This window comes from Lactuca virosa, chromosome 7 (genome assembly GCF_052849685.1).
Source record: "Lactuca virosa cultivar CGN04683 chromosome 7, Lactuca_virosa_CGN04683_v6, whole genome shotgun sequence".
NCBI lineage: Eukaryota > Viridiplantae > Streptophyta > Magnoliopsida > Asterales > Asteraceae > Lactuca > Lactuca virosa.
Genome location: NC_136432.1, coordinates 235,743,145 through 235,757,894, shown reverse-complemented (window position 1 = coordinate 235,757,894; position 14,750 = coordinate 235,743,145). Strand labels below are relative to the sequence as shown.

The window sequence follows — 14,750 nt, the reverse complement described above, 5'->3', positions numbered from 1 at the left end:
TATATTACAGAAAAAAAGATAAAAAGTTGGTGTGTCTTTTATGTTTTAAGTACTTTCTAAGTATAAACTATTTACACAAATGTTAAGTGATTGCAAAATATTTCAAAAAAATATTTCATAATTGTGTTTTTATGTTCCTAGTGTTGTTGAGCATATCAAGATAACTAACTGGTACTGATCAAAAGAAATTGGTTAGGATGGAATAAATATTCACAAAATAAGTTCACATACATCACGATTTAAAATGAAGGAATTAAAACCATTAGTATATTATTACGGAACATTTTTGAGATTTTATAAAAATTAAATAACTTTATCAGCCACATATAAAAAAAAGTTTATCAAAAAATAGAAAGAATTGTTAGCTATGACCCGAACAATTAGACGAAAAATCAATTAAACCAAATTATTCGGTTATTGTTTTAAAGTACACATAATTAGTTGATTGTCGCTTTATTAGTAAATCAATAGATTATTCTTATATTATGAAAACCAAAACATAAATACTTGAACTTAAATCCACATCCTACTTATATTTATAACAAAACATTATATTTTTACTTTTAACTTTGAAAGCCATACATTTACTTTTATACAAAACTGCAATCTTACTTTTTATTTTTAACTTAAGTACATCAAAATACATAAAAGTTTTTAGAACCCACGAAAACACAACTAAAGTCAAGACTGAGTCACCCTTTATACAAATCAATTAACCATAGTTATATGTGTTGCACTACCCTCACCCCTTTAAACACTAAAACCTAAAAACAACTATTCTTCTCATTTGAAAGGAAACTAAATGCCGCTTAGAACTATTCCACTTAATGAAACTAATCTTCGTCACAAAACTATTTTCCAGATTGAAACTATTCTTCATAAAGTCTTAGTCCAATTTGGCAAAAGGCTAGCTAATACACTTGAGTGGATTTAGCTCAAATGAAAACATGAACATCAAAATCCAGAAAATGTGGACCTGAAACTAAACCATAAAAACTTGAGTTCGAACAAAAACAAAAAACAAAAAACAATAATTTGGTTTTTTGGTGTCATTTTGTGATCTTAAACAAGGTAGTCAAACAAACATACAATTTATATTTTGTTCAGGAAGAAAATATATTAAAGAAAGAAAACAACGATTTTAAAATTCTAAAATTTATATTTTGTACGAACCTCTTTGAAAAGATAATTATGATTTAATCCTTTTTTTTAAATAAATTACGTTGTAGTTTAGTTCTTATAGTTCAAATGTTTTGTGTTAGGATACCATTCACCTATAAGAAGCAACAAAACGATCCATTTTCCAATAAAGTGAAGACATTTCTTAATTAGATATTATAATATAATTTTGATAAAATATAACTGAAACAAACAATCACAATGAAATAAAAAATATTATATTTATGTTTATATTATTTTATAATTATTTATGGAAATATAATTTAAAATTTTCATATAATTCTTGGTAACTTAAAGAATATATCGTAAATATGCACTTTTAACAAATCTAATGATGATATGTGGGAGACAAATATTTCATTCAAATAAGCTCCTATTTACTGATAAGTCATACTTTCTTTCACATGTTATACTTTCTTTCATTAAGGTTAATTTCTAATAGTTTGTTATAAAAATATAAAAAGACTTATTATTAATACTTTTAGTACTGTAATATATTACAGAAAAAAAAGATAAAAAGTTGGTGTGTCTTTTGTAATATATTACAGAAAAAAAGATAAAAAGTTGGTGTGTCTTTTATGTTTTAAGTACTTTCTATGTACAAACTATTTACACAAATGTCAAGTGATTGCAAAATATTTCAAAAAAATATTTCATAATTGTTTTTTTATGTTCCTAGTGTTGTTGAGCATATCAAGATAACTAACTGGTTCTGATCAAAAGAAATTGGTTAGGATGGAATAAATATTCATAAAATAAGTTCACATACATCACGATTTAAAATGAAGGAATTAAAACCATTAGTATATTATTACGGAACATTTTTGAGATTTTATAAAAATTAAATAACTTTATCAGCCACATATAAAAAAAAGTTTATCAAAAAATAGAAAGAATTGTTAGCTATGACCCGAACAATTAGACGAAAAATCAATTAAACCAAATTATTCGGCTATTGTTTTAAAGTACACATAATTAGTTGATTGTCGCTTTATTAGTAAATCAATAGATTATTCTTATATTATGAAAACCAAAACATAAATACTTGAACTTAAATCCACATCCTACTTATATTTATAACAAAACATTATATTTTTACTTTTAACTTTGAAAGCCATACATTTACTTTTATACAAAACTGCAATCTTACTTTTTATTTTTAACTTAAGTACATCAAAATACATATAAGTTTTTAGAACCCACGAAAACACAACTAAAGTCAACACTGAGCCACCCTTTATACAAATAAATTAACCATAGTTATATGTGTTGCACTACCCTCACCCCTTTAAACACTAAAACCTAAAAACAACTATTCTTCTCATTTGAAAGGAAACTAAATACTGCTTAGAACTATTCCTCTTAATGAAACTAATCTTCGTCACCAAACTATTTGCCAAATTAAAACTATACGTCATAAAGTTTCAGTCCAATTTAATACACTGAGTGGATTTAGCTCAAATGAAAAAATGAACATCAAAATCCAGAAAAGTGGAACTGAAACTAAACCAAAAAGCTTGAGTTCGAACAAAACATAAAAAACGAAAACAATAATTTGGTTTTTTTGTTTCATTTTGTGATCTTAAACCAGATAGTCAAACAAACATACAATTTATATTTTGTTCATGAGGAAAATATTGTAAAGAAAGAAAATAATGATTTTAAAATTGTAAAATTTATATTTTGTTTGAACCCTTTTGAAAATATAATTATGATTTAATCCTCTTATAATTTTTTTTAAATAAATTACGTTGTAGTTTAGTTCTTATAGATCAAATGTTTTGTGTTATGATACCATTCACCTATAAAAAACAACAAAATGATCTATTTTCCAATAAAGTGAAAATATTTATTAATCATATATTATAATATAATTTTGATAAATTATAACCGAAGTAAAAAATTACAATGAAATAAAAAAATATTAGATTTATGTTTATAATATTTTGTAATTATTTATGGAAAATATAATTTAAAATTTTCATATAAAGTCTTGGGAACTTAATGAATATATCGTAAATATGCACTTTGAACAAACCTAATGATGATATGTGGCATACAAATATTTCATTCAAATACGCTCCTATTTAATGATATGTCATACTTTCTTTGACATGTTATACTTTCTTTCATTAAGGTTAATTTCTATTAATTTGTTATAAACACATAAAAAGTCTTATTATGAATCCTTTTAGTACTATAATATAGATAGAAAAAAAGATAAAAAGTTGGAGTGTCTTTTATGTTTTAAGTACTTTCTAAGTACAAACTATTTACACAAAGGTTAAGTGATAGCAAAAAAATTCAAAAAATATATTTCATAGCTATTTTTATGTTCTTAGTGTTGTTGAGGATATCTAGACAACTAATTGGTTGTGATCAAAAGAAATTGGTTAGGAATGAATAAATATTCATGAAATACATCAGGATTTAAAATAAAGGAGAATAAAACCATTAGTATACTATTAAGGAACATTTTTGAGATTTTATAAAATTAAATAACTTTATTTGCCACATATAAAAAAAAGTTTATCAAATCGTAAAAAAAATAGAAAGTATTATTTGCTATAAGCCGAACAGTTAGACGGAAAATCAATTAAACCAAATTATTCGATTAATGTTGTAAAGTACACATAATTAGTTGATTGTCGAGCTTTATTAGTAAATCAACATATCATTCTTATATTATGAAAACCAAAACATAAATACTAGAACTTAAAACCACAACCTACTTATATTTATAACAAAACATTTTACTTTTACGTTTAACTTTGAACGCCATACTTTTACTTTTTATACAAAACTACAATCTTACCTTTTATTTTTAACTTAAGTAGATCGACATACATATAAGTTTTTAGAACCCACAAAAACACAACTAAAGTCAAGAATGAGCCACCCTTTATAAAAATCAAATAATCATAGTTATATTTGTTGCACCACCCTCGCCCCTTTAAACACTACCCTCACCCCTATAAACACTAAAACCTAAAAACAACTATTCTTCTCATCTGAAAGGAAACTAAATGCCGCTTAGAACTATTCCACGTAATGAAACGAATCTTCTGTCACAAAACTATTTGCCAAATTGAAACTATACATCATAAAGTTTTAGTCAAATTTGACAAAAGCTAGCTAATACACTTGAGTGGATTTAGCTCAATGAAAACATGAACATCAAAATCTAGAAAAATGGAACTGAAACTAAACCAAAAACTTGAGTTCGAACAAAAAACAAAAAACGAAAAACAATAATTTGGTTTTTGGTGTCATTTTATTATCTTAAACAATGTAGTCAAACAAACATACAATTTATATTTTGTTCAGGAAGAAAATATAGTAGAGAAAGAAAATAATGATTTTAAAATTGTAAAATTTATATTTTGTTCAAACCTCTTTGTAAAGATAATTATGATTTAATCTTTTTATAATTTTTTTTAAAAATAAATTACATTGTAGTTTAGTTCTTATAGTTCAAATGTTTTGTGTTATGATACCATTCATCTATAAGAAGCAACAAAATGATCCATTTGCCAATAAAGTGAAGACATTTATTAATTATATATTATAATATAATTTTGATCAAATATAATTGAAATAAACAATTACAATGAAATAAAAAATATTAGATTTATGTTTATAATATTTTATAATTATTTATGTAAAATATAATTTAAAATTTTCATATAAGTCTTGGGAACTTAAAGAATATATCGTAAATATGCGTTTTTAACAAATCTAATGATGTTATGTGACAGACAAATATTTCATTCAAATCCGCTCCTATTTACTGATATGTCATACTTTCGCGATTTGCAAATCCTCATTGGACCACCTCGTTTGCTGCTTCCGTTCGTGGTTTCCTTTCCAGATCTGTTAAAGATGCACGCCCTGTTGTTTGTATTAAATTACCCAAAACAACCCCTCATTTGTCTACCTAATCAAATCAACACCCATTGGTTCAAGCTATTACAAATCAGGCCCCATTTGTTGAAGTTATTATCAAATCAGTCTCACCATAAATTATAAAAGATCATAACTATTACATATTGATTAGATCCTTTTAAAAATTGTCCATTTAGTTTAACATATTACAAAACAGATGCAGAAGTGTTTCAAAGTTCAAGAATGGTTATTTTACGATTTTCTCATGTGAAGCTTCACAAAAATGAACCAAATCCGAACGAATCGAACTCACGCTTCAAGGCTATGTTTCTACGACCCTGCTTTTACGGTTTTCATATTTGGGGGATGATACATGTGTATTTATCAAAGTTTTGATGTTTTAAAAATTTTATACATAAAAAGGCATTATACTTTGTTATTGGTTAAAAGTTGTGAAATAGCAATATAAAATGTGATAAACCACTAATAAATCTATTAAGTTAAATTAGATTGCTAAAAGATGTTATACTTATTATAACTTGTGTGAAATATGAAAATAAATATTAAAAAAATCAGAAGATTATAAGTAGATTTATGTATTGATAAAAATATATTTGATGATTTATTAAGGTTATGCTATTTGTCATATATAAGTTCGAGCATGTTAGAAATATATAAAAAGATATTATATATATATATATATATATATATATATATATATATATATATATATATATATATCCAAAAATAAATATTAAGAAAAATGAAGTTTGAACAATTACATAATAGTTAGTTGGAAAATACCAAAAATAAACTGTTATTATTATACTCGTTGACATTATGTAAAAATGAGCTTAAAAATGATTTTAATATATTTTTATAATTATTATTAAAATATAAAACATTTTTACTAAAATGTGAATTTGTCATATATGATAGAATAACTGATTTCCAGATTTGAAGAATCGTATTATAAGAAATTATGTAACGTATCAATTATGTAATTATCGAATAGTATGAGAATTGTTGATTTCACATTGGATTAAACCTGGAAAATATTATTAAAGCAGCCTTTATGCTGCACAAATTTTGTCACAGCAGGTAATAAAATTTGGAAATGTGTTAAGTCTTATGAATCTAAAATACTAAAAGACTTCAATCAAAGAGTATCCCTAAAGAACCAAATTATAAGTAATTAAAATCTTATAATGGAAGGTTTAGGCTTAGGATGCCCAGACACATTGTTAAGATCCAACACACTTGGTTTTCCCTATATGAGTTATTCTTGTTTCTAACATCCATAAGAGCTAGGATCATTTCCTAAGCTATAGGTTATGTTGTCATGTACACTAACACTGTTAGTCTTATTCAAAGTCCTATGTGTCATAATCGTTAATTCGTACGGAACATGAAACGTCACATATCGATCGATGGTATTGTTCTATAAGGGTAGACATGCGGCCAACGATTACTAGCTACAACCATCGTCTGATGAGGAAAAAACAGGCGTTGACCTTTCTACACTATTTACTCCATGACGTTGATAAAACATTGGCGTGAAACTTTTAGCACACCCCTTTTTAGTGTTAGTACAGAGGCTGCAAGTCCCAGTTCAGTTACGAGCTCATTATAAATCCCGAATTTGTTTTTCTACAGTATAGAATCGATATTGGGTTTATACGAGGGTTTTTGTTCACTTATACTAGTTGAAAGAGACTCTATGTATTGGGATAGCTTGTGACTCAAAACGAGAAGTGTCAATACTGGAAATTAAGTCATATGACACTTAATTAAGAACATGACACGATTGTTCAAAGTTTATTAACTTACATTTAATAAGTTATTTATATAAACCTATTTGTTTTTATACGAAAACACGATGTTTATGTGGGAGGAGTTTTCCCTTTTGGTTAAGTGTCGGTTCCCAAATTAAGTAAGATAACACTTACTTAGTATTACGACACAATTTTACAAAGTTTAAAAACTCGAAACTTATGAGTTTTACATACAAACTATACAATTGTTTGTACAAGATTTCAAGAGTAAAGTTGGCTATTTTATGTCTTCACAAAGGGTGACATGACTTTATTCTATATAAAGTGGTATTCAAAATCCTTATATAAAATGCATTTTGGTTATCGAAACCTTAAAATTTGATATAAGATTGATTTGCTTATATATTTGTCAAATTTTTTACTTTTGGATTTTAACAAACAATATTTATAAATGAGTTCAAATACACTTTAATACTCAACTATTTCTATACTTTTGATAGAAAAGTACAAACTTATAAAAACCGGTTAACCAGATAAATTTGTTCCAATACTTGGTAGTTCCCTTTCATTCGTTCCAAGTGTAAATTCCGACCTTGGTAGTACTGTAATTTACTACACATAATACTTATAGTAGAGTCAATCTTTGGCAAACCCACGTCAATTCTACACATTTGGCAAACTTACATCAATACTATCGCTTGTGTTTATAACAATATTTTCACACGATTCTTTTGTCCTTGAACCAATTGTAACGGGACAGAGATATGTATCACAATAGATCAACGAGTGATCATCCATCACTAACACAATCAATTGACACATCTACTATTGAGTTGATGACTGATCAACAAGCAATAAACACTTTAGGCCACTTACAAAGCCAATAAGAACAACGCCTTCGAACAAGATAGAATTGGAGGCATCAAATATGGAAACAATAATGATGTCCCGATGGCATGCACATACAAAGAATTCATGAACCACAAACCTAGACCCTTCTACGACAATGAAGGAATTATAGGAATGATTCTCTGGATTAAAAATATGGAATCAATATTCCGTGTTAGCCCCTATACAATAAACTATCATGTTAACTTTTCCACCTACACTTTTATGGAAACGGACTTTACCTCATTAAACTACTATAATATCATAAGCATTGACTCCGCTTATGTCATGACATGAGGAGCACTAAAGGTGATGCTTATAGAAGTATAATACCAAAAAGACAAGATACAGAAACAAGAACAAGCACTGGTGGAGGAAAAGCTTGTTATGGATGTGGTAAAAGCGGGCATTGTGAGCGAATTTTCCCAAGACCAAAGAACCAGGAAGTAATAGCTTGAGTCAGATAAATCGTTATAGGAACAAGGAATGAAAACCATGAACCAGCAGCAGTAACAGGTGTGTTTTTCGTTAACTAATTGTAGACCGGACAACTTCTAATTCAACTATGTAAAGAAATCTCCATGAACCCTAAACTTAAGCATATACTAGTTCATGAATCCAGTAGATTGGAGGACACTTATAGAGTAGAGACAACTAGTGAACTGTCGCAAATATACTTGCAAAATTTTTAATAAATTTTATCCTAACGCATAATGAATCACGTTTTCACGTCAGTATTGTGCGTATGTCCACCGAAACTCCAATATCATTATCTATATGAAATGATTTTGTTTGGGTCACACTAAGTTGTTATGTGTCGAAAACATTATATGACCTCTCTTAACTAATAAATAAAAAATGAACGATCGACCTTTTCCATAGATTTTATGTCAATTTCGAGCGGAGGATTTGACATTATCATAGGTATGAATCGACTACCTCTTCATTATGTCAAGATCTTGTGTTAGGAGAAAGTCGCGTGACTGGATCTACCCAACAAGGATTTGATCAAATGTTAAGGATTTGATAAAATGTGAAAGAGTTGATCAAATGTGGAAGTTTAAGTGAAGACTTCTTCCCGAGAAATGAATGCTGGAATTTTAACAACAAAGGAAATTAAGTTGGCTACAACAGGAGCTCCATCAGAAACTTCTCCAAGTTAACCCAACCGTCAACCGTATTAACACCGACAAGAAACTGCAAGATAAGCACGAAAATTGGATTCAATAAATTGGAACAAATATTGTGTAACACACCAATCTTGTATCTCCAGAAAGAAAGGAGAACTAGTTCATACACGACAACATATTAAATAAAGGATTTGGGGCGCATATAGATGAATAGAGACAAGGTTTTTACGTATTCCTTCTTACAACTCTAGGTGCTTCAAAATGACTATGCTACCCATGAACGTGATCTAGGAACTATAGTCTTTCCTAGAAAAGTTAAAAACTTTATATGAATGGTACCAATGATACCATCTCTATAGCTCACAGAAAGTATCCAACGCCTCTTCAAATAAAACAAAACTCAACATGATTTAGAGTTGATAAGGTAAGTGGTTAAACAATTACGAATGTGATATTCGTTATCATCATGACGTGTGACATCCATTAATATTGTGATGAGACTAATGTGGTGACAATTGTCTTGAACCAAAAAGAACGCATCAAACACCGCTGAGACTCGAGACTCTGAAAAAGAAAAGCTTCATGAGTGAAGCTCTGTGAATAATGGATAAACAAGTCAACCTTAGGGATGACACAACACGATACTTTATGAACCAAATATGTACGCCTAAGTGCAGTAATCACGGGAGCATAGTCTTGGACGAAGCTCACAAAATAAACTGTCCCTTTCATCTACGCTGTGACCAAATGTACTTATATCTGAAGAAACCTAAAATGGTGAGCATTAATGAAACAAAGATTGCCACCTTAGTGGACAAATATCAAACCTATACTAAAGACATAATATCATAAATACTCAGGGTTAGTGTAACAATAAGGAATGTGTGAGTGAAAGCAAGAACCAACGTTAATGAATTGCATATCAAAGCTACCCCTGACACCTTGTGATTTCAATTTTATTCAGTTAGTAGTCTACAGATTGACTAAGTCCGCCCACTTCCCGCTAATCAAATATAAGGGCGAAATGGAAAAGCATATGAGGTCTTATGCTGAGGAAATAGTAGATTGTACGGGGTGTCGATCTCTATCATTTCACGAAGATGGTACATTCACCTAGCGATCTTGACAATCATCATAATCCTTGGTGAAGCGCCTGGATTTAGAAACACAACTTACCACTTTAAATGTCCAAGGCTTTCCAAACCTTGAGAAGCGTGATAGACTTTAGAAATTGCATAGGATACTCATTGTCTTTTATTGAGTTTCCTACAACAATTATAATTATGATACTAGCATACTGCTGAGTAATGGTTGGAGATACGAAACTGAAAAAAAAACATGTAGGTGATACATTGCATTATGATCCCATAATCACTCATGAGATTACATAAAAGATTAAGTGAACATTAGAACAATTACAAACTATACACGAACGACAAGAGAGTGATGTAAATAAAAGATGTAAGTCTCTTGACTTCCGAGTTGGAGACTGTGTAACCTTAAACGCTTTCTCTTTTACAGGAATGCTTTGGATTAGAGAATGAGTCAAGTTAAACCATGACTCAAAGGACCATCCAAATTATTAACGAAAATTGGTCATGTTATTTATATCAATATGTCTTCAGAACTAAACGACATGCACGGTGCTTTTTATGCGCCAAATCTCAAGGAGCCTATATCCGATGACACACTTGCTATATCTCTCAACGAAGTGTACTAGGACTCGTGCGAATGTTTCATATTTGTGAAGTACATGAGGTAGAATTGTAGATAAAATCCGATAACCTTTAAAATACTTGATTCGATCTTCTTCCCTGTTCCTTTCTTTGTTGTGGGCTTAGAATAGAGCCATATATTCTACTGAGTACCCAGTATTGAGTTATACAATTTAAATCGACTATAAAAGGATCTAGTGTGGATCAAACAAATGAAACGCCACCAATTATATAATAGTGGTATCCACAGGTTGAATTTTGGGACAAAATTCCTTTCAATGGGGGGGATTAATATAACAATTGGTGTAAATAGGTCAAAGTTTGTCGATCAAACCACTAGGAGCCGCTATGTATTAAATACCAAAGTTTGTCGACCAAAATCATATTCGTAAAATCTAACGAATCTAAAACAATTAATCGCGAAACTTTAAACGCCATTTCACGGAGTTTTGTATACCGAAATTGAATCCCATCTGCATTTTTGGAATCACCACGACGTAGACAATCAATAGAAATTTTCAGAAAAACAAATTCTGGATGTCGGGACTTATTGACACGGGAATCGAAAAACGAGATGACAAAGAAAAAGTACATTTCATTTAGTTGCTGCCCAATCTATCTTCCCAAAAAGTCAATAATGACTTCAATAATGCAAGAAAAATGAAATGAGAAGCTATCCTCTTTGTCCCTCACTACCATCTTCCCAAAAAGTCAATAATGACTTCAATAATGCAAGAAAAATGAAATGAGAAGCTATCCTCTTTGTCCCTCACTACCATCTCTCTTTAACCTCTCATATTGTTGTTTTCTTTGTCGGTCCATTGAGGGTAGCTGCGAAACACCGGACCTGTGGTACTACTTCTGTTCTCCTTCCTTCTTTTTTTTTTCTTTTTTTTGTTTGTGGGTTATCGGCAATAAACCTCCCACCGGAGGTGATGATTTTTATGGCGCACATCAAGAGCAACTACCTCTCTTTTCCTCTTCCACATGTGAATAGTGATCAGACCAACTAAAAACACCCTCTTGATCGACGACTGTAGCTACCTCCCTCCTGCACGTTTACTGTCGGGACAGAAAAGAAGAAACGACAAGCAAGCTGCCGGAGCAAACTCCTTCCCCAACATAGACGACAACGAAAGCCACAAATGCCACCTTCACTCCTTCCTGCTTCCGTTCTTCATCCTTGTCATGTTGATCAGAGTTTCCAAGACATCCCCTAAATGTCGACAATTGCTTATGTGTTTCTTCCTTCTGATTTGTTGCCACCAGTTATGAGGATTAAACCAACAAAGGGTCGTCGGAGATCGGCTTCTCATCCATCCTCGCGATTTGCTAATCCTCCAACGGACCACCTTGTTTGATGCCTTTGTTCATGGTTTCCTTTCCCAATCTGTTGAAGATGAAGACACCCATTGTTTGTATTAAATTTCCCCAAAACAACCCCTCATTTGCCTACTTAACCAAATCAGCCCTAATTGGTTCAAGCTGTTACAAATCAGACCACATTTGTTTAAGTTATTACCAAATCATTCCTTCCATAAATTATAAAAGATCAAAATTCTCCCATTTTGATTTAAATCATTACAAATATAGTCCCTTTTGTTTAAAATATAACAAAACAGATCTGAAAGTGTTTCAAAGTTTAAGAATGGTTATTTTGCGGTTTCTCATGTGAAGCTTCACAAAAATGAACCAACTCCGAACGAATTGAACTCGCGCTTCAAGGGTGAGTTTCTATGGCCCCTCTTTTATGGTTTTCATATTTGGGGGAAGATACATGTATATTTATCAAAGTCTTGTTGCTTAACAATTTTTGTACATAAAAAGGCATTATACTTTGTTATTGGTTAAAAGTTGTGAAATAGTAATCTAAAATGTAATAAACCACCAATAAATCTATTAAGTTAAAGTATATTGCTAAAAGATGTTATAATACCTTGTGAGAAATAAGAATATAAATATTAAGAAAAATCACAAGATTATAAGTAGATTGTAATAATGATACAAATATATTTGACAATTTATTAAGGTTATGGTATTTATCATATATAAGTTTGAGCATCTTAGAAATATAAAAAAAATATTATATATAATCAGAAGCGATATTCAACATATTTGGGTTTAAAAAGAATCTACGTTACCTTAAATGGTTGAAAAACGAAGTTTGAATAATTACATAATAATTAGTTGAAAAATACCAAAAATCAATTATTATTATTATACTCTTTGACATTATGTAAAAATGTGCTTAAAAATGATTTTAATATATTTTTATAATTACTATAAAAATATAAATCATTTTTACTAAATTGTAAATTTGTCATATATGATAGCATAATTGATTTCCATATTTTAAGAATCTTATTCTAAGAAATTATGTAACGTATCAATTATGCAACTTATCAAATATTATGAGAATTGTTGGCTTCACATTGGTTAAAACCTGGAAAATATTATAAAAGCAGCCGTTATGTTTGCCTAAATTTCGACATAGTAGACAATAAAATTTGGAAATGTGTTAAGTCTTACCAATATCAAAAACTAAAAGACTTCGATCAAAGATTATACCTAAACAACCAAATTGTAAGTAATTAAAATCTTACTAAGGAAGGTTTAGGGTTAGGATGTCTAGAGACATTATTTGGATCTAACATAGTCGGGTTTCACTGTATGAGCTATGTTTTTTTTTTCTAACTGCGAAAAGAGCTAGGATCATTTCCAAACCTATGGGCTATGTTTTTGTATACACTGAGACCGTTAGTGTTCGTCAAAGTCCTATGTTTCATATTCATTAATCTGTATGGAACATGGAATGTCAGATATAGATCGACGGTATTGATCTATATTGGTAGACATTTTTCCAATAGTTGCTAGCTACAACCATCGTCTGACTAGATGAAAACATGCGTTGACGTTTCTACACTATTTACTCCACGACGTTGATAAAGCATTGATGTGGAACTTTTAGCATGCCCATTTTTAGTGCTGGTTCAGAGGCTGTGAGTCGCAGTTCGGTTATGAGCTCATTATAGAACCCATATTTGTTTTTTTACAGTATAGAATCGATATTGGGTTTATACGGGTTTTTTGTTCACTTATACTAGTTGAAAGAAACTATATGTATTGGGATAGTTTGTGACTCAAAACGAGAAGTGTCAATACTGGAAATTAAGTCATATAACACTTAACTAATAACATGACATGATTGGTCAATGTTTATTAACTTACATTTAATAAGTTATTTAAATAAACCCATTTGTTTTTGTACGAAAACACAAGGTTTATGTGGGAGGAGTTTACCCCACTGGTTAGTTCGGTTCATAAACTAAGTAATAAAACACTTAATTAATACTACGACTCGATTTTACAAAGTTTAAAAACTCGATACTTATGAGTTTTACATATAAACTATACAATTGCTTGTACAAGATTTCAAGAGTAAAGTTGGCTACTTTATGTTTTCACAAAGTGTGACATGTCTTTATCCTATATTAATTGGTATTCAAAATCCTTATATAAAAAACATTTTGGTCATAGTAGTTGTAAAATTTGATATAAGTTCGATTTACTTATATATTTGTCAAATTTTGTACTTTAGAATTTGAACAAACGGTATTTCTAAATGAGTTCAAATACACTTTTAATACTCAACTATTTCTGTACTTTTGATAGAAAATATGGATTTATAAAAGTTGGTCAACCAGATAAATTTATTAAACATTTTTTGTTATAAAAGTACTTTGATTCAAAAACGATAGAACTCGCCAACAATTTTTTTTTGACATATCTTAATGCATGTATTCTCAGGTTTATTAATAGGTCGGAAGAGTTTGCATTGAAGACTTTTAATAATCATAGCATACCTTTGTCGATGCCATGTTGCTAAATGTGTGTAGTGACTTAGTAATAGCCACTACCAATGAAATTTCTATTTTCGGTTATACTAGAAGATTATTTTTATACTGTTCAATGTATGTTCAATAACTATGACCACTGATTTATGTTGCATACCTCGACGTTTCTGCGAGCGGCCGGGGGTGTGGTATAACGTGGCATTGGGGTGGTGTTTCAAATCCCTTAACAAGGTTAAGGATGTGCCACATAGTATCCTCCACGTAGTGGAACACCCATACCAAGAAGCCTTAAATGCAACCGGTAGCGGGGGCGGCCCATTTTAC

General features: G+C 29.9%; 1 long non-coding RNA gene across 1 annotated transcript; it reads left to right on the top strand.

Annotated features, from left to right (window-relative positions):
- Positions 1-11,232: 11,232 nt before the first annotated feature.
- Positions 11,233-14,534, top strand: LOC145123846 (uncharacterized). Its single transcript, XR_013715361.1, has 2 exons — positions 11,233-12,298; positions 14,380-14,534. It is a non-coding gene; the product is annotated as an uncharacterized LOC145123846 (long non-coding RNA).
- The last annotated feature ends 216 nt before the right edge of the window (positions 14,535-14,750 follow it).